At 44.6% G+C, this 25,865-nt stretch overlaps 1 protein-coding gene across 6 annotated transcripts in view; it reads left to right on the top strand.

Moving 5' to 3' along the window:
* The first annotated feature begins 411 nt into the window (after positions 1-411).
* The window catches only part of LOC129815194 (forkhead box protein P4-like), a 202,600-nt gene continuing 177,146 nt past the window's right edge, over positions 412-25,865 (top strand). For 5 of the 6 annotated variants that reach the window (XM_055868706.1, XM_055868705.1, XM_055868704.1 and 2 more), the window contains exon 1: positions 413-960. The gene's annotated coding sequence lies outside the window, so the exon portion shown is untranslated. Of the gene's footprint in view, positions 961-25,865 lie in introns of all 6 variants that reach the window. The other variant, XM_055868702.1, reaches the window with a different exon arrangement.

Genomic DNA, 25,865 nt, shown 5'->3' with positions numbered 1-25,865 from the left:
CTATATTGGATTTACTTTTCCACCATGGCCTTTTTTTTGCCTTTACCTCCCTTATCTCACCTCATTTGCTCACATTGTATATAGACTTATTTTTATTGACTGTATGTTAGTTTTACTCCATGTGTAACTCTGTGTTGTTGTATGTGTCGAACTGCTTTGCTTTATCTTGGCCAGGTCGCAATTGTAAATGATAACTTGTTCTCAACTAGCCTACCTGGTTAAATAACGGTGAAATAAATCAAATTAAAATAAATTAACATGGTAGGCGGATTTTCTCTCGGTGCAATTGCCGCTTGCCACCCGGCCATGTGAAGCGCCTTTTTCTGCCACTCGCAAGGCACAGTGAGATGTGAACGAGCACCTGTTTTAGAGGCATTACGGTAGAGCGCAAACTATCCCCCAACATATCCTCAACCAACACACAACCCGAATAATTCAACACTGATTTGCTAGCGAAGGAGCGAGCGACAGATGGGATGCCAAAAACTGAGTCGGTTATCGTCATTGGGACTTGTGGAGGGGTTAAGATCTGAATAACGGCGAGATAGCAGGATCAGACCAGAGTGAGGAGAGCCGGCAACGAACAGCCCGAAAAGCTGTGTGCTTTCTCTCCATCAACTTCCCCAAGGGCTGCGCATGCAGCCTCTGTGTGAGTTAGTAGTGGCACTAGTATTGTTCTGACTTCACTAGCTACAGTGCCCACTCCTAGAGAGAGAACGCACAACAAAAGACAAGAAAGGAAGGAAGCACGGAGTAACTAACGAAGACGGTTGTCGTTGAAAGTAATTTTCCTGCGATACCAATCTTAGATTCCAAGATTTCTCTCTTTTTGTTATTTTGCCTTGAGTCTTTGTAGCCGCGAGGGGACTCGCTGTGTGGTGTTGCGCCGAGCTGAAGCGGGGCTGTCCACATGGTCCAGCCACTGGTGTGAAAGTTGACTTCTTCAGAAAACAAGAACAGGTTGATACACGTATCTACATATTCTCCATCCCTCTTAATTGTCCTTTCTTCTCCTCTGTCTCTCTGTCCGTTTGTTTTTCCAATAGTGAAAGTGTGTGCGCGCGTGTTGTTGAGTTCGAACACTGCAAAAATTGGACTTGTTTATGGCTATCATTGTTTTCAGCAAAAGTCTTATAAACCAATAATAACAAAATCTTACCCTATATTGAGCGAAAGACTAGGCTATTATTGTCTAATGTGCGTTTCACCAAGGCTGGCACACATGTAGTCCAAACATGAAACTTTAAATCAGCTACTTTTCAGGCCATGCACTTTGAAGTCGTTCTTCATTTTGTACAATAGAAAAAAGTTTGTAGAAAATGGCAAGGACCCACGAGCGAGTTTCTCGCGACCTCTCCCCTAGATAAACACGTGCTATCAAAATAACAGATTGCAGTTTTGATATTAAATCCATATACTTTAGTATACATACTTTGGAAATAGGTCTACTTGGTTTTTATTTTAAAATGTAGGTGTGAAATGATAGTTAAAGTTGTAGACTGCAGGAGCAGTGGCTGCATGCTGCCTCACCGCTTATGGAAGGTGTCAGGTTCACAAACGCTCGCACATGAAACAACAAAAAGTTTTCAGACAAAGCTGGCCTACAAAGATGTTCGGAGTGAATTTGAATGAAAGCAGCAAATGCACGGAGGTGCACAAGCGTCGAACGCTAAACGTGTCCTTTGTAAAATACTTTGATTAATCGCGTCTCCAATAACGGGTGTAAATTTACACACCCATTCGGCCATCGTTTGAATTATTTTTGATCGTTTATTACCCGTTCACCACACACCGAACTAGGTCTCAATAGATTTGCGATTGTTGAATTTGAATTAAAGATACATTTTAACGGACCACATTAAATCTATGATTAGGTCTTTCAATTATTTTATAATTAATTTAGACAAGAACACTGATATGCCTAAATAATTCGTTTCTACGGTCAAACTTTTAAATATTTTTAAAGGATGTTGTCTGCTGATTTTGGGCTTGAATTTTGCAGACTTCAATCCGGGTGGTATGGAAGGTTTGGTCTAAGTCTTTATGGAAGGCTAGTGTCCCTTTTATTTTAATTTATTCACAATTGTGTCAAATACAATAGAAATCTATTGTAATAGTAGGCTATTGTTATTATTGATTCAGTTTACCAAACAATAGGCTATAGCCCTAGCCTGCTGTTGGTGATACGTGCAATTGTGCTTCAAAATCAAAGTTGGTGTGATGCTCATGGAACAATTTATGTCGTTGATTATTATTGGTTATTAGCCATGCATAATCTATTAATCAGAATCGGATATACTTACCTATCAGAAAAGCAAAAGACATGAAAAGCCGAGAAGATCCCGTTTTAGCTGATAACTTCTTCGTTTTGTTTTATATATATATATACAATTATTGTACAACTTCTAAGATAAAGGATATACACATAGCCTCACAATCTTTATTGATTTAATTATGAAAATATGTGTTTTGCAACTGACGCATATTAAATGTATTGGGATAATGAATAACTATACATTTAAAAATATACAAATTCTAAAAAGTGTTGAAAAGTTGTCGGGTGCAATAGGACTCATCAACAGAATAGCCAAATGCGCCCCATGCACAATAACTAATGGCTACTGATTTTAGGCTCTGGATGTGCGCTTTTGTGAGGAGACCCATTTTAACACATTTGAGCATTCCGGCGTTTAGAGTTGTCTTTCTTCGAATATTAATTCTATATCTCATTATGAAAGTGTTTTGTTTGTTTTGTAATGTCCTATAAAAGCCTTTAAATAATTTCCTAATCTACTTTCTACTAAATCTATAAATTCATAATTCATTTTAAATAATTGCATTGTCTCAAACAAGTAGGCTATTTTCAACATCTCACAAGGGTATGTAGAAGTTTTCATAGACATCACCGCCATATTTTTGCGGTTGGTTTCCTAAATTTGAGCATACCCATATATCTCCGTCCCTGAGCCCCCTAAATATCAGCCTTCATCTGGGACATTCCTGCACGTCAGACGCAATGATGTCCGGCATGATGGAGAATTGAAATTACAATTAGTTGCTATTGGTTGCGGCGCGGTGCCATTGGTCTGTAAGTCATTACAAAGAAAAAGGCAGATCATTGCCGTTTTTCCATTTGATTGATGGACGCTGGGGCATTTGACATAATTAATTAATTTAGTGTGTTCCCGCTCCCTCTCTCTCTCCATGTTGTTTTGTGGCTCCTGTCTCCCCGTCCTTCGCTCCGAGGCTGCGCGTGCCACGGGTGGTATATCTGCAACTCGATGGTGACGCAGTTTTAATTGCACCACTGATGGAGGTTTAATATAAATTTTAGAGAGAACAAAAGAGCTGTATTTCACATTTTATATCCATGTCATAACTCTTCTGCCAGGCAGGAAAACATGGATTTGGTTGGTGGTATGTGTGGTGGCATAAAATATTTTCACACCCGGCGACTAGTTATTTTAATTGTTCACAAACACACCTGGGCTGATTGTCTTCTCTGAGATCAGTGGGTTATTTATAAAATCATGATTAGCTTTTATTCCTTAAGAAAATAAGAAATTCAAGGGACTTTGTAACTGAACAAACAAAAGTTATCTGCCTATAGTTAGCCCCACTAATTATTTAAAACCAGGCAAATTCTTTGAAAGGGTATTTTAAACCTTCTATATTTTACTAAAAGCAGTTTACCTCCTTTAGGTATGTCCAGATTTATTTAGAATGTTTTACCTAATTTAGTCTTTCTGATTGTGTTATTCTATTTTTAGTTCTATTCTATTTTACTATGCTCATAACCAAAGAGTTGGGAAATTTCAACTGAACTGATACCATTTTTTGGAATGGCTTTAGAGTTTAGGGTGAGAGAAAGCAGGGGATTTCTCAGCGGTGTGTGTCATGTTTGCTGTGGTCTAGAGATCCAGACCTGGCTTTAAGACAGGAGAAAGTGGTTGCGTTGGCACAGTTGGTTGGAGCATGATGATTGTAATTCCAGAGTTGTGGGTTTGATTTCCGCATGGGCCACATATACTGAAGATATGACATCATTTGAAGTAGCTTAAGAGAAAAGTGTCAGCTGAATTACTCTATTATCATTATTGAAGATCCTCAGCTCAAACAGACATACCTGCTGCTGGGCTGAGAGAGAGACTGGAGCAGTGAGGGTCTCTCCTCTCAGAGAGAAGGAGAGGGGGGCCATTTTACACTCTATTTCAGATGGTAGTTACCTAGTAATTATTTGAAAATCATATTTAGATACTAACAGATACTTACTTTTCTATACATGTGGTATCTAAGAAAGATAATACGATTTTAGATAAGAACAGTGTTTGAATATAATATAAAGAATATGTGAGAAGAGCAGTTTGAGAAAAGGAGAGTTTGTGAGAAAAATAAAAAGTGAGATAATAGACAGGGTATTTGAGAGGGAAAATAATTGATTTGGAAATGAAGTGGACACAGTCAGGAAGCTAGAGGTGTCAGAAAAAGGCTGACTCTCTCTGCTCTATCTGCTATTGTGTCCAGCTGCAGACAGTAAAATCAGACGTTTTTTTCTTCTTTTCCTCGGCAGCTGACTGTTTTTCATGTCCTGTTGTTGAATTTGTCCTGTCTCTCTGTCTCACACATTTTCTCTTCTGATTTGTTGAGTTTCTATTATTGCTGGATTTTCAGTGTTGTAGAGAATATTTTTCTTGTATCTGTGTAGTGTGTAAAATGTTTTTGGACTTTCTATTATGGTATATTTAGTAAAAGGAAAGCAAAGTCTGTTCACTATTTGCTGAACAGCATCTGTAATGTCAGTAGTGATTTTGCGAAATGCAACACTGCAGTAATAGTGATTAGATGACACTATCAGGGTGGGACAGATAGACAACCTTTATGTGTGTTTGAACGTGTTTTGGTTGTAGTTAGGCAAAGTTTGTGTGTGTGTTTGTGTGTGTCTGGGCTGTAGTCAGGGTTTTAACTGGCTGTGTGTCAGAGCCTGGGTGTGACTAGAACATGTTTCAGATTGTCCAAAAATATGTACAATAAACACGCTAACACTTGAATGCTTTACTATACTATAAAATGATAAAACTGTATTGACTGCTGTATTATAATATGAATCAGACTGCTTCAAAACGTTCCATTCTGGGCTTAATGCACACCAACTTTATTGTGGTGGTCCATCAACATAATATAAGTGTTCTTACCACGAGTACCTGTGTGTGTGTGTGTGTGTGTGTGTGTGTGTGTGTGTGTGTGTGTGTGTGTGTGTGTGTGTGTGTGCGTGTGTGTGTGTGCGTGTGCGTGTGTGCGCGCATGCGTGTGTGCGTGCGTGTGTGTGTACGTATAAAAGAGTGCCCATTCAAAATTCATATGGGCTCCAGTCAAGTGAGATGGACAGTATTTTGTGAAGTTTTTCATGTCCTGAGCATTGCTAATATTGAACACTTTTCTGACGACTCGCTCTGTCTGCCTGTTTCTCTATCCCCCTCTACATTAAACCTCTTCTGCCAGACCAAAACTACTGCTGCCCATTGGTTGAGTGGCTTTATCTGGTGCTCCAAAGTGTTTTTAAAGAGAGGTGGAAAGCCAGCGATACATGATGCTGGTATGTGTAGGATTTGACCAAGTGGATATCCTGCTATTTGCCTCCATCACAGTACTTCCATTAAAACAGATTCTGTGGAAAAAGGACAAATTAAATGCTTATGTTTGCAGTTCATAGTCAATGCATGTGTTGGCTGTTTTTTTGAGGAAGCCTAAAAGTCTGGAAAATGGGTTGTTTTTTATTTAAAAAAAAGAATTGTTAAGAATTGAAATGTTGAAGTTTTAAAGCTTTGTTGTGTGTGTGGAGGTAGCTAGCTGGTGATGAGAGTGCTGGCTGTGGTCATCAGTGAGGTGATTGACGTGAGTGTTGAGCCGCCGCCACATTGCCTTAGTTTCAACCATGATTACACATGTGGTTCTAATTGAACCTGTTATTGGGGAGAACGAGAGGCCCGAATATTTTTGTGTTTGTGTGTGCATGCATACGTGTGCGCTTGTGTGCATGTCTATTTGTGTGTGTCTATTTGTGTTGTGCATGTCTATTTGTGTGTGTCTATTTGTGTTGTGCATGTCTATTTGTGTGTGTGCATGTCTATTTGTGTTGTGCATTTCTATTTGTGTTGTGCATGTCTAGTTGTGTGTGTGCATATCTATTTGTGTTGTGCATGTCTACTTGTGTGTGTGCATGCCAAATGCTGACCTGTGGATTAGGGAAAGTTAAGCCAGCAGAATCTGACTGACACAGCATCTTTAGTCCAGAGAAAGACAGAGAAAAGCAGGAGAATGAAGAGAGAAAAGGGGAAAGACAAGTTGTGGAACGAGGGAGCGAGCCGTGGACCAGAGGAGGGCAGAGGATTCTGTATTCTGTGATGCCCTGGGTAGATTTTAGGGTGATTCACAGCAGTCTATTTAAGTGGAAAAGAGAGAAGAGGAGAGGGAGAGAGAGAAACAGACAGACAGATAGACGAAGAGAGATTTTGTGATAGAGAGATAGATTCAGTGTGAGCCTCTTAAGAGCTGATGGATGTGGGAGGGAGTGACCCTGCAGCACAGAGAGAGGAAGGGACCGCTTCCTATGGGCCTGGGGAATGGGAAAGAGGGAGAGAGAAAGAGAGAGAGGGAAGAGGACGGAAATGACAGTATGTGTGTAGCAGGCAGGCAGGCGTGGGTCATTATGTGTGGAAGCATTAGATCAGCGTCTCCTGAGAGAGCTTGGCAGCCACAGGCCAGCTTTATGACCCATTGCTGGAGAGACTGGAGACAGAGCGAGAGACGGAGGGACCGAGAAAGAAAGGATAGAAGGGACTGTGCCTGTGGCTGGACCTTTAGCTGGAGATGGGACTGTAGCAGTGAGCAGGGCCAGGGACTGGGCTGGTGGAGGCCTGGGGAAGGGCTAAGGCTGGGACAGTGAGGGAAAGGTGGATACCTGGTCAGTTGTTGTCACGTTCCTGACCTGTTTTCTGTTTGTTTTTGTATGTGTTTAGTTGGTCAGGGCGTGAGTTGCGGTGGGCATTCTATGTTATGTGTTTCTATGTTGGGTTGAATGTGTTGCCTGATATGGTTCTCAATTAGAGGCAGGTGTTTGACGTTTCCTCTGATTGAGAACCATATTAAGGTAGGCTGTTCTCACTGTTTGTTTGTGGGTGATTGTTGCTGTGTCTGTGTTTGTGCACCACACGGTACTGTTTCGTTATGTTTAGTCTGTTCGTGTGTTCTTCGTTTTATGTTAGTTCGCATGTTCAGGTCTGTTGACGTCGTTTGTTGTTTTGTAGCTTGTCTTGTATTTTCGTATTCGTTATTATAATCAAATTCATTATGTCTACATACCTCGCTGCGTGTTGGTCCAATCCATGCTCCTCCTCGTCTGAGGAGGAGAACGACTTCGACAGCCGTTACAGAATCACCCACCAACAAAGGATCAAGCAGCGGGGTAACGGGCAGCAGCGACAGCAGCGGCCAATTACACAGGACTCCTGGACATGGGAGGACGAGCTGGACGGAAAAGGACCCTGGGCAGAGCCAGAGGAGTATCGCCGCCCCAATGCTGGAGGCAGCAAAAGCAGAGAGGCGGAGTTTCGAGGAGCTAGCTCGGCAGCAGGAGCCGGATCTGGGTTACACCACTTGGGAGGAAATAGACAGGTAGTCGGTTGACCCAGGGAGAGTGCCGGAGCCCGCCTGGGATTCGATGGAGCAATGTGCATAGGGATACCGGCGAATGAGGTTAGCACGACGACGCGTAGTGTGGCGAAGGCAGGTAGAAAACCTGCGCCCACTTCCCATGCTTACTGTGGAGAGCGGGAGTACGGGCAGACACTGTGTTATGCGGAAGAGCGCACGGTGTCTCCTGTACGCGTGCATAGCCCGGTGCGGGTTATTCCACCTCCCCGCACTGGCCGGGCTAGATTGAGCATTGAGCCAAGTGCCATGAAGCCGGCTCTACATATCTGGCCTCCAGTACGTCTCCTTGGGCCGGTGTACATGGCACCAGCCTTACGCATGGTGTCCCCGGTTCGCCTACACAGCCCAGTGCGGGTTATTCCACCTCCCCGCACTGGACGGGCTACGGGGAGCATTCAACCAGGTAAGGTTGGGCAGGCTCGGTGCTCAAGGGAGCCAGTACGCCTGCACGGTCCGGTATATCCGGCGCCACCTTCCGGCCCCAGCCCAGTACCACCAGTGCCTACACCACGCACCAGGCTTCCAGTGCGTCTCCAGAGCCCTGTTCCTCCTCCACGCACTCTCCCTGTGGTGCGTGTCTCCAGCCCAGTGCCTCCATTTCCGGCACCACGCACCAAGCCTCCTGTGCGTCTCCAGAGCCCTGTTCCTCCTCCACGCACTCTCCCTGTGGTGCGTGTCTCCAGCCCAGTACCTCCAGTTCCGGCACCACGCACCAAGCCTACTGTGCTTCTCTAAAACCCTGTACGCACTGTTCCTTCTCCCCGCACTCGCCCTGAGGTGCGTGCCCTCAGTCCGGTACCACCAGTTCCGGCACCACGCACCAGGCCTATAGTGCGCTTTGAGAAACCAGTGTGCCCTGTTCCTGCTCCCCGCACTAGTCTTGAGGTGCGTGTCTCCAGCCCATTACCACCAGTGCCTACACCACGCACCAGGCTTCCTGTGCGTCTCCAGAGCCCTGTACGCACTGTTCCTTCTCCCCGCACTCGCCCTGAGGTGCGTGCCCTCAGCCCGGTACCACCAGTTCCGGTACCACGCACCAGGCCTATAGTAAGCTTTGAGAGTCCCGTGTGCCCTGTTCCTGCTCCCCGCACTAGCCTTGAGGTGCGTGTTTCCAGTCCGGTACCACCAGTTCCGGCACCACGCACCAGGTCTACTGTGCGCCTCAGCAGGTCTGAGCTGCCTACCTGCCAAACGCCGCCTGCACTGCTCGTCTACCCAGCGCCGTCTGAGCTGCCTGCCTGCCCAGCGCCGTCTGAGCTGCCTGCCTGCCCAGCGCCGTCTGAGCCATCCGTCTGCCCAGCGCCGTCTGAGCCATCCGTCTGCCCAGCGCCGTCTGAGCCATCCGTCTGCCCAGCGCCGTCTGAGCCATCCGTCTGCCCAGTGCCGTCTGAGCCATCCGTCTGCCCAGCGCCGTCTGAGCCATCCGTCTGCCCAGCGCCGTCTGAGCCATCCGTCTGCCCAGCTCCATCTGAGCCATCCGTCTGCCCAGCGCCATCTGAGCCATCCGTCTGCCCAGCGCCATCTGAGCCATCCGTCTGCCCAGCGCCATCTGAGCCATCCGTCTGCCACGAGCCTTCAGAGCCGCCCGTCTGTCCCGAGCCATTAGAGCCGTCCGTCAGTCAGGAGCTGCCAGAGCCGCCAGCCAGTCAGGAGCTGCCAGAGCCGCCAGCCAGTCAGGAGCTGCCATAGCCGCCAGCCAGTCAGGAGCTGCCAGAGCCGCCAGCCAGTCATGAGCTGCCCTCCAGTCATGAGCTGCATCTAGTCCGGAGCAACCATTCAGTCCAGAGCTGCCTCTCTGTCCGGAGCTGTCCTTCAGTCCGGAGTTGCCCCTCTGTCCTGAGCTACCTCTCTGTCCTGAGGTACCTCTCTGTCCTGAGCTACCCCTCTGTCCTGAGCTACCCCTCTGTCCTGAGCTACCCCTCTGTCCTGAGCTACCTCTCTGTCCTGAGCTACCTCTCTGTCCTGAGCTACCTCTCTGTCCTGAGTTGTCTATATTTAGGAGGGGCCTTGGTGAAGGTTCCTGGACCATGGTCGGGGGCGAGGGTCGCCACTCAAGGGACGCTAAGGAGGGGGACAAAGACAATGGTGGAGTGGTGTCCTCGTCCTGCGCCGGAGCCGCCACCACGGACAGATGCCCACCCAGACCCTCCCCTTGAGTTTTAGGGGTGCGTCCGGAGTTCGCACCTTGAGGGGGGGGGGGTTCTGTCACGTTCCTGACCTGTTTTCTGTTGTTTTTGTATGTGTTTAGGTGGTCAGGGCGTGAGTTGGGGTGGGCATTCTATGTTATGTGTTTCTATGTTGGGTTAAATGTGTTGCCTGATATGGTTCTCAATTAGAGGCAGGTGTTTGAGGTTTCCTCTGATTGAGAACCATATTAAGGTAGGCTGTTCTCACTGTTTGTTTGTGGGTGATTGTTGCTGTGTCTGTGTTTGTGCACCACACGGTACTGTTTCGTTATGTTTAGTCTGTTCGTGTGTTCTTCGTTTTATGTTAGTTCGCATGTTCAGGTCTGTTGATGTCGTTTGTTGTTTTGTAGCTTGTCTTGTATTTTCGTATTCGTTATTATAATTAAATTCATTATGTCTACATACCTCGCTGCGCGTTGGTCCGATCCATGCTCCTCCTCGTCTGAGGAGAAGAACGACTTTGACAGCCGTTACAGTTGTCCAACTGAATGTATTCAACTGAAATGTGTCTTCTGCATCTAACCCAACCCCTCTGAATCAGAGAGGTGAGGGGGGCTGCCTTCATTGACATCTATGACTTCGTGCCCGGGGAACAGTGGGTTAACTGCCTTGCTCAGGGGCAGAATGACAGATTTTTACCTTGTCAGCTCGGGGATTCGATCTAGCAGCCTTCCAGTTACAGGCCCAATCTCTAACCACTAGTGAGCTAGAGAGGGAGATGACTGGAGTTGAAACTGTAATAGGAGAAGAGACTGAGAGGATGAGGTAGATGTAGAGTTTTAGTAACATGGGACAGGTCCAATAATCTTGGACAGGGGGCAGGGCCATAGCAATTAGCTGCTATAACGTAACCTCAGCACAACCTGGCTGTACCTGTATCTGGGTGGAGATGGAGCTGGGAGTCTGCTGACTGTGTGATGACACTCATCATGGCCACCATGGAGATGTGACATGGATGGACAGAGTGTGGAAGTAGGGAAATGGAGCATGAGAAGGAGTGTGTGCATGGGAGACAGATAGAGAGAAAGTGTGGGGGAGAGGTGGTGTGTTGGGGAGTATGACAGAATGTGTGTGTGTGGTATGGCATCCTCATTGAGCCTGTCTCCCCCATCTCCCCAATCTCCCCCATTCAAAACCTGTCTCCCCCCTCCCCCTATGACCCTTCGTAAGGGCGTCATAAGAGAGTCGTTGGTGTATTCCAACCCTCTGTACCAGTCTGACAACCCACCTGTCAATCAACCAGTTGCCGAGAGAACAGATCACTTCAAAGACTTCTTCCAAACAACAATGGGACTAAACTTTCTGGCACTGTTTTAATGCATTTATTAAAGGGTTCTACTAATGCACGGGTGACAGCTGCACGGCCCTGAACGCAACTTTAGCGCTGCATAAATCGCCTGCCTGTAGAGGAGCGTTACACGCCTCTTAAACGCTCCTCACTCTGCGGCAGCCGTGGTGAAATCCGCCAGGCGAGCTCTGGAGAGAGATTTCCACTCCGGGAAGGTTTAAGCGGTAGGAGGAGCAGACACAGATTCACGCTCAGCCCTGAACGCTCCCCAGCGGAAGGAAAACACTGTCAGTGAATGAGTGTCAGGGAACGAGCGTCTTCACTGCCTTAGCACAGATTTGTGTTTGATGATACTAATGCTTTCGTCCCCCCCATCCCTTTTGGCTTTGAGGTTTAAAAGTGTAGGAAAGTTTTGACATTTCTGTGTGTTTAGTTCAGGTTGTTTGTGTTCATTAGCTGTATGTGTTGTTTAGTTTGGCTTTGAATGTGTAATGTCTTTTGTGCTTGGTTGTGTGTACAGTTTGCTATACTGTAAAGAGGTATGAGGGAAGCCCTATAGGAACTAACTAAATCTTCTCCATACCCCTGTACCAGTCCCCCCCCCCCCCCTACCCATTGACCATATAAGTAACAAGTGTATAAATATATCTCATTATGTTTACTAATCCGTAAAGTATTGGGGTGCTGCTGGCTAACACAGGCTAACGCTGCGGCTGAGAGGCTGGTGAAGGCTGCTATTTTATGGTATTAGTGATGGGTGACATAGGATGACTACTTAAACTATTAGCATGAGAAACAGGCTGTGGCGGGCAGGGTGCTAGATATATATACCCACTGACAGAGAGATCTGTTAACCAGTCTAAACCCAAATCACAATGTGCTGCTAGAGAGGACGGATTGACAGCTATACCCCCCCCCCCCCCCCCCCCCTCTACCCCCATCCTCTTGCTTATGCATTCATTTTGGCATTAACTGACTGCAATTTTTGTACTCATTACAGGAAAAAGGAAAATTAAACTCATACAGTCAGGATTTTTTTGTTGCAATATTTATATATTTTCAAAAGTCTGTTATTTTGTGTGTTTCACTTGTGTTGTCATGCCATGTTTGAGATTTAAGTATTGTATGGTAATGAGACTCAAATGTCTCTCTCTTTCCTCTCTCTCGCTCTCCTCTCTCTCTCTCTTTCTCTCCCTCCCCGTGGTCCTTGAGGTGAAGTGGTTTTGCCATACTTTGCCCCACAGGGGGTGAGGACTCTGAGGCTCTGTATGTGCCCTTTCAAAGCAGTGGAGAGAGGAGAGAAGGATAGAGGAAATGGGAAGGAGAAGGGGAGAAACGGATAAGAGAATAGCACAGTAGCTATGAGAGTCTTGAGATCACACAGAGACACAGAGGCAGGGGCTTAAGGAAGAATGTGGCGGGATGGTGTGGGGTATGTGTGTGACCACAATTACCTGTCAGTTATGTAGTTTTCCTTGGACAGAATTTCTCAGGTTTGATGTTGTTTTTCTGACCACTGAGGAGAAATAGTAGAACAAAAGCTAACAGGTTGACCCTCTCCTGTCCCAGTGATAACTATTGCCATGCTATGGACTTTTTAGATACAAATATATCAAGTTAGAAAAAATCTAAAGGATATACACCAAATCATATTATCATTAAAGAGATGTGTGTTTGCATGACTTCTCCTTTGCCGTTGGTGATTAGTGTGTGTTTGGTACACCAGCAGGTTACACAAAGTGCTTGTAACCATCGGTTACGGCTGGCTTTTGCTCTCGGCTGTGTTCGGCTAGCATTGTAATGTGTGTGTGTGTGTGTGTGTGTGTGTGTGTGTGTGTGTGTGTGTGTGTGTGTGTGTGTGTGTGTGTGTGTGTGTGTGTGTGTGTGTGTGTGAGTGTGTGAGGTGGGCATTGTTGACCAAGGGACATCTGCCACTAGATTATCCCCAGCCGCTATCTGAATAATTGTGTAATCCCCCTCTCCCTCCCTCGTTTCGTGCCTCGTTCCCCACAAATCCCTCGCTCCGGAGAAAGAGGAAAAGAAGGACTAGTCTCTTCTCCTTTCCTTGCCAGTCTGGTGGCCCAGTGAGATATGACAGGTGTGTATGTGTGTGTGTTTCTGTGTGATGCGCAGGTGTGTTTCTGTGCCCCTGGTCACTGTTCGCTGTTTGACATTTATAGGGGGATTTGAGCGTGGCCTCCTCTCTTTCTTCCTCTCCTCTCCCATCCCTTCTTCCCAGGGAAATAAAGCAGCCTAATCCTGTCAGATTACCTCTGCTGTCCAGGACTCTTCTACCACACAGTGTAATAGACAGACTCCAGTCTTTAAAGAGAGAAAGACAAAAGAAAGAGTGTTTTGTGGCGCTGGCCTTTGAAACCACAGTAGTCTGAAACCGGCTGAGACCACTGGTCAGGGGTGACAGAGAAGAGAGGAAAGAAATGTGGAAAAAGAAGAGGATAGAGAAGTGGAAAATAGGAGATGAAGTAGGATGAAAAAATAGGAAATAAGGAGTACTACTGTATCTTAAGAAAAATACCACTGTGTTGGTGATCCTAAAACTGTCATTTAGTATTGATAAAAAATAAGCAGTGTTCAATAGAATTATAATACACCCATTTTTAATAGTTTAGCTCTGGACTTTGTTTGAACTAACTGGTCCCTTCATTTCTGACAATTAGCCTAATCTAATACAGGTGGTAGAGTGGAAAAAAGTATGTTATTTGTGCTAAACACCTTATCCACCTTTTGTGCAATACTAGAACATATGCACACTGCAGGGTAAGAAGAAATGTAATGAAAACATTGGGTCAAAAAGTGCAATTTTCTGTTAAGAATGTCAGACTCAAAATTGAGCCGATACGGTATACTGTGTTGAAAGTCCTTAGTATTGGTAGATTGAGTGTTGAGGAGGAGCGGAAAGGGAACGTACAGGCGATGTATTTTCTATAGAATGACTTCCCTGGCTTTAATGCGTTGTGTCTCGTCGCGCAGCCAGTTCCTTTTTCTCTCTCATTTAATACTTTTTATTTTGTCATCCCCCCTTTCTTTTCCGTCGTCAGTTGCCAGACAGATGTGTATGTACAGATATGCTTCTCTGTCACTCACGGGGCTACTTTTGTGACTCTCTCACACACACACACATGCACACACGCATACATGCCTGCTTGCACAAATAAACACACATACACTCACTCACAGATATGAAGAGTATGTGTGTTCTCTGTAAGTACTGTCGCGGTTCTCTTCGTTTTGGTGTGTGGTGTTCCGAGCGGTTCAACTGCTCTTTAATTTGTCAGTTCAAATGGAGTCGCTCTAAAGCAGCCCCCTCTCTTCCTTTATCACACACAGCCTTCCTTCCTCTTATCCTCTCCTCCTGTCCTACTCAGACATTCACAAGCCTTCCTTCCTCTTATCCTCTCCTCCTGTCCTCCTCAGACATTCACAAGCCTTTCCTTCCTCTTATCCTCTCCTCCTGTCCTCCTCAGACATTCACAAGCCTTTCCTCCTCTCCTCGCTCTCTCTCTCTCGCTCTCTCACGCTCTGCCATGGGAGGTAAAGACACGGCTGCCTTCTCGAATTAACCATCCTCTCTGCTCTCCTCCAGCAGCTCTCAACAGGCATTCAAGCCCTTCATTAAAGGAAACTGAATTTGTCATCTGAATTCATGGGCAGGATTTTTTCTTATTAAGACACATTTTAATAGACATATTCTATTCTACTCCAGTTCAGTCAAATGACAAGGCTTTATAATGCAAGGACAGTCGATACTTCTTCATCAAAAATAGATTTTCTTAGAAGTTGTGTCTCCACATAAGATGATACACATTTTCTAATGTTTAGAGTGTATTTTTGACCTAAGGTTAAATGTCTGAAATGCTTGGCGAATGTGAAGTAATTCATCAAAATAAAATAGCTGTTAAGTTATTCGACTCTATTTAACACATCCACGACCATCAGTACTGAATAGAATAGAGTAGAAGTGTCTGTGTTAATTGAATGTAAGAAAACTTGCCTTACTTGGGTATAGAAATCACATTTAAAAAGTGTTAGAACAAGCTTTTTATACTCAAATAACTACTCAAACTCTTAGTGAAGAGCATGTTTTCAGTATATTTTTATTTAATGAAATATGTTGCTAAATGTACACTACATGAACACAAGTATGTGGACACCTGCTCGTCGAACGTCTCATTCCAAAACCATGGGCATTAATATGGAGTTGGTCAACCCCTTTGCTGCTATAACAGCATCCACTCTTCTGGGAAGGCTTTCCACTAGATGTTGGAACATTGCTGCGAGGACTTGCTTCCATTCAGCCACAAGAGCATTAGTGCGGTTAGGTACTTATGTTGGGCGATTAGGCCTTTGAATTCATCCCAAAGGTGTTTGATGGAGTTGAGGTCAGGGCTCTGTGCTGGCCAGTCAAGTTCTTCCACACTGATCTCGACAAACCATTTCTGTATGGACCTCGCTTTGTGCATGGGGGCATTGTCATACTGAAACAGGAAAGGGCCTTCCCCAGACTGTTGGCACAAAGTTGGAAGCACAGAATCAACTAGAATATCATTGTATGCTGTAGCGTTTTGATTTCCCTTCACTGGAACTAAGGGGCCTAGCCCGAACCATGAAAAACATCCCCAGATCATTATTCCTCCTCCACCAAACTTTACAGTTGGCACTATGCATTGGGGCAGGTAGCGTTCTCCTGGCATTCGCCAAACCCAGATTTGTCCTCCGGACTGTCAGATGGTGAAGCGTGATTCATCACTCCAGAGAACGTGTTTCCACTGCTCCAGAGTCCAAATTAGTTTCCATGGCCGAGCAGCCACACACAAGCTTTACATCACTCCAGCCGACGCTTGGCATTGCGCATGGTGATCTTAAGCTTGTGTGTGGCTGCTCGGCCATGGAAACTAATTTCATGAAGCTCCCGACAAACAGTTCTTGTGCTGGCGTTGCTTCAGATGCAGTTTGGAACTCGGTAGTGAGTGTTGCAACCGAGGACAGAGGATTTTTATGCGCCTCGTGCTTCACCACTTGGCGGTCCTGTTCTGTGAGTTTGTGTGGCATACCACTTCACGGCTGAGCCGTTCTTGCTCCCAGACGTTTCCGCTTTCCACAATATCAGCACTTACAGTTGACCAGGGCATGCTCTAGCAGGGCAGAAATTTGACAAACTGACTTGTTTGAAAGGTGGCATCCTATGACGGTGCCACGTTGAAAGTCACTGAGCTCTTCAGTAAGGCCATTCTACTGTCAATGTTTGTCTATGGAGATTGCATGGCTGTGTGCTCAATTTTACACACCTGTCAGCATCTGGTGTGGCTGAAATAGCCAAATCCACTAATTTGAAGGGATGTCCATATACTTTTGTATATATAGTGTATGTATTGTTGAAGTAGATTTAAATGGATGTACAGTGCATTCGGACAGTATTCAGACCCTTCCCTCTTTACACATTCTGTTACGTTACAGCCTTATTCTAAAATTGATTTAAAAAAAACTTTAAACTTATTTACATAACTATTCAGACCCTTTGCTGTGAGACTCAAAATTGAGTTCAGGTGCATTCTGTTTGCATTTATCATCCTTGAGATGTTTTTACAACTTGGTTGGAGCCCACCTGTGGTAAATTCAATTTGTTGGACATGATTAGAAAAGGCACACACCTGTCTAAGTGAAAGGGGGATACTTAGTCAGTTGTACAACGGAATGCCTTCAACTGAAATGTGTCTTCCGCATTTAACCCAACCCCTCTGAATCAGAGAGGTGCGGGGGGCTGACTTATATCAACATCCACAGCGCCCGGGCAAAACGACAGATTTTTACCTTGTCAGCTCGAGGATTCAGTCCAGCAACCTTTCGGTTACTGGCCCAAGCACCAGGCTTCCACTAGAGCTCTGAGTCAGGATTGTGTCGAGGCACAGATCTTGGGAAGGGTACCAAAATATTTCTTCAGCATTGAAGTTCCCAAGAATACAGTGGCCTCCATCGTTCTTAAATGGAAGAAGTTTGGAACCACCAAGACTCTTCCTAGAGCTGGCCACCCCGCCAAACTGAGCATTCAGGGGAGAAGGGCCTTGGTCAGGGAGGTGACCAAGAACCCGATGGTCAATCTGACAGAGCTCCAGAGTTCCTGTGTGGAGTTGGGAGAACCTTCCAGAAGGACAATCATCTCTGCAGCATTCCACCAATCAGGCCTTTATGGTAGAGTGGCCAGACGGAAGCCACTCCTCAGTAATAGGCACATGACAACCCGCTTGGAGTTTGCCCGATCAAACATCTCTGGAGAGACCTGAAAATAACTGTGCAGCGATGCTCCCCGTCCAACCTGACAGAGCTTGAGAGGATCTGCAGAGAATAATGGGAGAAACTCCCCAAATAAAGGAGTGCCAAGCTTATAGTGTCATACCCAAGATGACTCAAGGCTGTAATCGCTGCCAAAGGTGCGTCAACAAAGTATTGAGTAAAGGGTCTGAATAATTATGTAAATGTAATATTTCAATTATTTCTATTTCTTTATGTGCATAAATTTCTACAAACCTATTTTTGCTTTGTAATTATGTGGTATTGTGTGTAGATTGATGAGGGGAAAATACAATTTAATCAATTTTAAAATAAGGCTGTAACCTAACAAAATGTGGAAAAAGTCAAGCTGTCTTAATACTTTCCGAATGCACTGAATTGAACAAAATACTGTGAATTTTGAATGGTGTGTTTTGTTAGTTTGCCTGCACGTTCGTTGGTTGAATTGAAGAATAGTGCTCCCAGGTGAAATGAAACACAGAAAGGGAAAAATCCTTTTGAAATCTTTAGATGAAAATTACATTATGACTGTTTAAAAGAGTCCTTTTTCTTTTTTTTCGCTCTCATATTTTTTTCCAATGGGACGTTTTTCTTTTGAAGTATTTACAATCAGCAAGTAATGGAGAAAAGACGAATAATTTTTTCTTCTTCAAGGACTAACGACATTTATTACCCAGTTGAAAAGCGGCCATTGACTCTTGGCAAAACAAGCAGGACAATGCCTGTGCTTTCTCTCATCGACGGCAGGACTGCGTGTTAGCTTAGTGAAGGTGGAGCAGCCTGTATGCAACCTGTATCACTCATTTGCAGTTTCTGGGTTCCGCTTGTTTCCATTGTCTGAAAGGTCAGCAGCAAACAGCTCATACGCCTCTGAAAGTAGAGGGCAGCAGAAGAGGAGAGGGAGGGAGGCAGGGAGGAAGGGAGAGGCAGGGAGGGAGGGCTGCATTGAAACCCTGGCATGCCTCTCTGTCGTCATGTAGCTAGGCGGGCAGTCAGGCATTCGGGGGCTTTGTGAAAGTTTGCCTGTGGAACTTTGCTGAAGGCTGAGTTTGGTTTGGGATCCCTCTCCGGGGGCTCAGCTCAGAGAGAGGGAAGGATAGAGGGGGGAGGATAGAGTGCAGTCATGCCGTCAGAGTTCTTCCCTGTAATTCCGGGCCGAGGGCCGTTAGCCGAAGCTCGGCTGATCTAACAACCACAACCCCGGACACACACCCCCTTCATCACTCCCTCTTATAAAAACAGACATTTCTCTTTTTCCCTCTCCTCTTCCTCTCTCTATCCCCCCTTTTTTCTCTCTCTTCAACTTCCTCTCACTTTCCCCCCCTATCTCTTTTCTCCCTGTCTCCTTCCCCCTTGGTCTCTCTCTCCGTTTTTCTCCACTCTCTCTCCTTCTCCCCCTCTCCCCTCTCTGTCTCCCATGGAAGAGAGCTTTCAGCAGTTCTGGGTTGTGGTTTGAGACTACCTCCCACCATCTCCTTCATTAGCATATAGTGGGCATTAGCGCTAGCTGCCTGTGCGGCCTGTATTCAGCCGTAATGGGGATGGGGGCCCTGATTCTACCGTAACCACTTTGACCCTCAGTGCTGGGGTCAAGTTCACCCCTGAGGATGTTACACTACCCCCTCCTCTCTCCTCGGCCTCACCCCCTCATTTATTACTACTTCCCAGACGGACGGGGGAGGAGAGTCAGCACATATGTTTAATGCTGCGTCCCAAATTTGAATTTCTCTCCCTCCCCCCTCTGTTCTCCACTCTACTTCTCTCCCTTTCTCCCCACAGGGTTAATTGAAGGGGAAGTTGATAGTTCTTTGCAGTAATTGTGGCTTTGAGAATTCTCTCTTCACTGAGAAAGACTACTGTGGCTACACTGAAGACAGGATAACATGTAGTGAGGGAAGGAGGGAAAGAGGAGAGAACGGAATAAAACCCAATAAGGTGCCGGGCCAACCGAGCGTGTTGATTGGATGATGAGAGAGCGTGTTGATGGAGAGTTGGGCTCCTCTGCAACTTAATCAGACAAGCTCCGCTATTTCAATTCATTATCCAATCACAGTCATTTACCAACTACCAGCTTCTCACCCTCTCATCCTCTCTCAAACTCTTTTTCTACTTGCCTTTCTGTTTTTCTCTCATCTCTTTCTCTCTTCATGTCCCTCTCATCCTTACTTTCAGTTAACCCCCCCCCCATCTCTCTCTCTCTCCCCTGAGGAGTGTTGGATGGACAGATGTGCGGAGGGCAGTATATCTGTTCTGCTCTTCTGGCTACTGGAGAGGCCGGCTGCAGCCTGAATGACAGAGAGACAGTCTTATACTCCACTGATGGGAGTACTGAGTGGACTATATCTCTCTCTCTCTCTCTCTCTCTCTCTCTCTCTCTCTCTTCCTCTCTTTCTCATTCTTTTCATCCAGTTGGATTTATTTCACCTGACATGAGATGAGGGGTGTGTGTAGATTGCATTCACTACCATAGCTGAGGGTGAAACAAGCATGCAGAAACACTGTGATAAAGCTTTGTTTAAATGTTAGGAGGAGGACGTGAATAGAACCGACTGGGTCAAGGATGAGAGGGAACAGACAGAAAAGGGAGAGATGAAGAGATTGTGTCTCTGTAGAAACAGTAGCACTTGTTTTAGCTCCAGACGTACATGTTTAGTCTCTTAGGCTTACCCAAGGCTGTTACCCGGGTTGTGTGTGTGTGTGAGTGTCCCTCGCTCGCTATCTTCCTCCATCATTCCTTTCTTTTTACCTATCCTCTCTCCCTGAGTCTCTATCACATGGTTTCTCTTTCTCTACACCAGGTTCTTTCTCTCTCCATCTCTCTCCCCCCGTCCCTTTCTCTTTACCCTCCCCTCTCCTTTCTCTCTCCTCTCTTTTCTCTTTCTGGGCGTTAATGAGAATGTGTTGAGGAGAAAGAGAGATCTATTGGGTGGAGCACAATTTATCAGAAAGGCGGAGGTTTGGAGAAAAAAAAATGACGTCCCTTCAAAGAAATTCTATTCTTCTGGTTGTGAATGTTTGATGAGCCAGGGAGAAGTTTCCTCTCACGTCATGGTGTCTGAACAGAGGAGAACAGAGCGGGCCCTAATCACGCCACATAGAAAAATGACTTCCAACCTGATTTAATTAACTGATAAGAGGCCTTCAAATTCATTCTTCAAGGATGTTAGATTTTGATTAGGAAAGTCCTAAAAGAAATGGACGAATAATATATTTTTTTTTGTCAACTTAGTCAAATGGTAACTGGTTAATATGATAATTCGAGCAATTAGGCAGAATATTGTAGAGCAGCAGTTTCTATGCATTCCCTTAAAGTTATTATAATATATTTACATCTAATTATCATGGTTATTTAATTTTTTTGTAAGACTACCTCTCAATTTCACTATATATTTTTTCATCTTCCATTACAGTGGTATTTAAATGAGAAGTTGGAAAGTGTAATAAGATAACTTTTATAGCAACCAACCTGAATACATCTTTTCAGCCATCTTGATTGGATAGATATTTAAGGATGAAAGGGGAGAGGATTTGAATTACATTTTTAGGGCAGTTTTACATTTAAAGTCGAGAGGAATCTTTAGATGTATGATTCTTTTTATTTCAACCGTAGATTAAATAAGTTAATGTCTCTAGGCTTTCTAGCTCTGTTCTGTTCTGGTATTCATGACCACTAGCCAGGTAGGTAGAACCTGAATCTACCTGAATAATCTCTTGACTTCTGAAAACGTTTACAATTGGCTATTATCAGACAGAACTTTAGCTTTGATTGGAGAGGAGGGAGACTGTTAATCCTATGGCTTTAGTTGGGTTGTAAGTGCTAGAAAAAAAGTGGGTGTGCATGTAGGCTAACTCACGGCTAACTCCACCTGCCCTGAATGAAATGACTGAGCCACAAGGTGAGGACCAATGAAATCCGATCCCCTCCCTCTTGCAAAGCTTTTTGGAAGACGACTGATTATATTTTATTAATCAAATAGTAGTTTTAAAATATGTCACATTGTCACGTTCCTGACCTGTTTTCCTTGTTTTTGTATGTGTTTAGTTGGTCAGGGCGTGAGTTGGGGTGGGCATTCTATGTTATGTGTTTCTATGTTGGGTTAAATGTGTTGCCTGATATGGTTCTCAATTAGAGGCAGGTGTTTGATGTTTCCTCTGATTGAGAACCATATTAAGGTAGGCTGTTCTCACTGTTTGTTTGTGGGTGATTGTTCCTGTGTCTGTCGCACCACATGGGACTGTTTCGTGTTCGTTCGTTTGGTTAGTCTGTTCCTGTTCTTCGTGTTATATTGTAAGTTCTCAAGTTCAGGTCTGTCTACGTCGTTTTGTTGTTTTGTAATTTTTCAAAGTGTTTTTTCGTGTTTGTCTTGTCTTTAAATAAATTCATTCATGTATTCCTCTACCGCTGTGTTTTGGTCCGATCCCTACTCCTTCTCCTCATCCGAGGAGGAGGATTTAGACAGCCGTTACACACATTACACATTTAGTAATGACAAAATGCATTTTAAACTTCACGCACAGTAACACTTTTGTATGAGTTAACCTGTTTGGCGTGCAAGCCCGACGTCGGTACATTTATGACAACAGCCACTTCAAGTGCAGGGCGCGAAATTCAAAAGATATTTTTTTTAAATATTTAACTTTCACACATTAACAAGTCCAATACAGCATATGAAAGGTACAGATCTTGTGAATCCAGCCAACATGTCCGATTTTTAAAATGTTTTACAGCGAAGACAAAATATGTAAATCTATTAGCTAACCACGTTAGCAAAAGACTCCACTTTTATTACTCCATCAGTTTTTGACTCCATCAGTAGCTATCACAAATTCGGCCAAATAAAGATATAAATAGCCACTAACCAAGAAATAACCTCATCAGATGACAGTCTGATAACATATTTATTGTATAGCATATGTTTTTTTCGAAAAATGTGCATATTTCAGGTATAAATCATAGTTTACATTGCAGCTACAGTCAGAAATTGCACCGAAAGCAGACAGAAAAATTACAGACACCAACGCCAAATAACTAAATACTCATCATAAAACATTTCTGAAAAATACATAGTGTACAGCAATTGAAAGACAGGCATCTTGTGATTCCAGACAATATTTCCGATTTATCAAGTGTTTTGTCCAGAACAGTCGTTGTTTGGATCTGGAACGGCAAATTTCCCTCTTGATTTAGCATGGGCATTTGCCAAGTGGCACGGATCTCTCCAACGTCAACAAAGTCAGAGAACGGACACGGCAAAACTCACAAAAAAAATTCAATAATCTGATTAAACTATTTTGAAAAAACATACTTTACGATGATATGGTCACATGTATCAAATAAAATCTAAACCGGAGATGTTAGTCGTCCATAACGACAGCTAAACAGAAGGCAAATCCATGTCCTCTTTCGCGCGCTCCAGAAACAGGAAATGGACGGTCACGTCATACAAAGAGCTTTAATTCCACCTCAGACCAAGATAGACACGAAATTTCTTCTCCCACCGCCTCTTGACAACCAGGGGAAGGTGTATGAAGTGTACGTAGACTCTTACGTTCATTGCCCATGTATAGGCATGAAGTTGAACAGAGCATCGATTTCTGACATTCCACTTCCTGGTCAGGAAATGTGCTGCAGAAGGAGTTCTGTTTCACTCAGAGAAATAATTCAAACGGTTTTAGAAACTAGAGAGTGTTTTCTATCCAATAGTAATAATAATATGCATATTGTACGAGCAAGAATTGAGTACGAGGCCGTTTGAAATGGGCACGATTTAACTGGCTACTCAATACTGCCCCTTGCAGCCATAAGAAGTTAATCAAATGATTTTATCGATAGGAGTGGGGAATAAGGTGCTTGTAGGTGTGCATTGATAAGCTCACCAAAGTCGGCATTAACGATAAATAATCAACTAAAGATGGCACTTCTCAAAGTCTAGTTCACGCCATAGTCTGCTGAATTTGTAAGATAACTCTTCTTTCATTTAGATTGTATGTGGCACTGACTTGCCCATGGATTGATGTTTCAGCATTGTCTCAATGAAGAGTTCAGCGTTCGACTAGCCATGTGCGACATGCACACACAGTTACATGCCTGCTAGAGTTAGCGGCAGGCGGACGAGCAATATCCACTGTAGTAGTATGGAATGAGCTGGAATGTGAAGCTAACTGAAGCTGGTTAGCTTTAGAAAACCCTGAGTAGATCAAGCTTGCTTCGTAGGATACCCCTCTGGTATGGCAGAGCAGGTGATGTGGTTGTATAGAGAGGAGAGAGGGTGTAGAAGCGGTACAGTACTTATCAGGGGTCCAGGCTTTACCAGAACACTGCAGAGATGCACATCTTTACTTCAAAGGCAGTTTACAGCCTTTATACCAACTAAACCTCAGTAGATGAGCTCTTCAAGCTCAGTCCAGATTCCCCCTGACTCAGTGTATCAGAAAGCAGCTTCAGACCCCAGTGTAGATCTATTTGTGTGTTTCTGTGCTCAGACCATGTAATTACATCAGGGTAACGTACTGTGTGTTAGTGGTGATGGTTCAGCCCTCTTTATTCATCAGCTGATTAGGCCCCCTGCCTCCCCCTCTGTTCTCTCTCTCTCTTTTTCTAAGTGCTATAGATCAATGGTGTTTTGCGTAAACAGGGAAATATTGACAAACCGTTTGGAGAAATGGAATGGTTTCATAAATTACGCGCCTCTGTTACGATGTGTGGTGTTTTTCTCTACGTTTGGTTTCACACACACACACACACACACACACACACACACACACACACACACACACACACACACACACACACACACACACACACACACACACACACAGAGTGGTTGAGCATCGGCTGTTTAGGCAGTTCCTGCATCCACCTCGGTATTGAGTGTACATATTCAATTAGCAAAACTCATTAGTAAAACTTGGCATTTGTTGTTGTGTTTTTTTTCTTCCTGGCACAGAATTAATGGTTTTGATATGCTAATTAGCGGGTAATTTAATTTCAAAAGGCCTCAATTAACAGCGTCGTTGTGGACACAAGGAAGTTAAGCAGCGTAATATAATTTGCATTAGTAACGAGCAGGGAGTAATTAGCTCTCTAATTAGCCACTTCAGACAGCACTTGTGTTTACTTTCCTAATGAAGTGGAGGGAGCCGTGTGTGTGTGTGTGTGTGTGTGTGTGTGTGTGTGTGTGTGTGTGTGTGTGTGTGTGTGTGTGTGTGTGTGTGTGTGTGTTTGTGTGTTCTTGTGCCAAGTGAGGGGCGGGGCAGATGAGGGTTGTGGGTTTGGCACTAGAGAGAGAGTGACATATGGCTTACCGATTGGCTCCATTTACACATATAGGTTACCAACACACACACACACACACACACACACACACACACACACACACACACACACACACACACACACACACACACACACACACACACACACACACACACACACACACACACACACACACACACACACACACACACACTTGGCACAACTGGATGAACGTCAATTATTGATTACAGGGGTTACTTGGTTACAGGGTTAATTCTGCTTGGTTACAGGGTTAATTCTGCTTGGTTACAGGGTTAATTCTGCTTGGTTACAGGGTTAATTCTGCTTGGTTACAGGGTTAATTCTGCGTGGTTACAGGGTTAATTCTGCTTGGTTACAGGGTTAATTCTGCGTGGTTACAGGGTTAATTCTGCTTGGTTACAGGGTTAATTCTGCGTGGTTACAGGGTTAATTCTGCTTGGTTACAGGGTTAATTCTGCGTGGTGACAGGGTTAATTCTGCGTGGTTACAGGGTTAATTCTGCTTGGTTACAGGGTTAATTCTGCGTGGTTACAGGGTTAATTCTGCTTGGTTCCAGGGTTAATTCTGCGTGGTTACAGGGTTAATTCTGCTTGGTTACAGGGTTAATTCTGCGTGGTTACAGGGTTAATTCTGCTTGGTTACAGGGTTAATTCTGCTTGGTTACATGGTTAATTCTGCTTGGTTACATGGTTAATTCTGCGTGGTTACATGGTTAATTCTGCGTGGTTACAGGGTTAATTCTGCGTGGTTACAGGGTTAATTCTGCTTGGTTACAGGGTTAATTCTGCTTGGTTACAGGGTTAATTCTGCTTGGTTACATGGTTAATTCTGTGTGGTTACAGGGTTAATTCTGCATGGTTACAGGGTTAATTCTGCTTGGTTACAGGGTTAATTCTGCTTGGTTACAGGGTTAATTCTGCTTGGTTACAGGGTTAATTCTGCTTGGTTACAGGGTTAATTCTGCTTGGTTACAGGGTTAATTCTGCTTGGTTACAGGGTTAATTCTGCTTGGTTACAGGGTTAATTCTGCTTGGTTACAGGGTTAATTCTGCGTGGTTACAGGGTTAATTCTGCTTGG

This window comes from Salvelinus fontinalis, chromosome 18, assembly GCF_029448725.1.
Source record: "Salvelinus fontinalis isolate EN_2023a chromosome 18, ASM2944872v1, whole genome shotgun sequence".
Taxonomy (NCBI): domain Eukaryota; kingdom Metazoa; phylum Chordata; class Actinopteri; order Salmoniformes; family Salmonidae; genus Salvelinus; species Salvelinus fontinalis.
The sequence above is the reverse complement of the archived record's forward strand: the minus strand, read 5'-3'. Positions and strand labels throughout refer to the sequence as shown.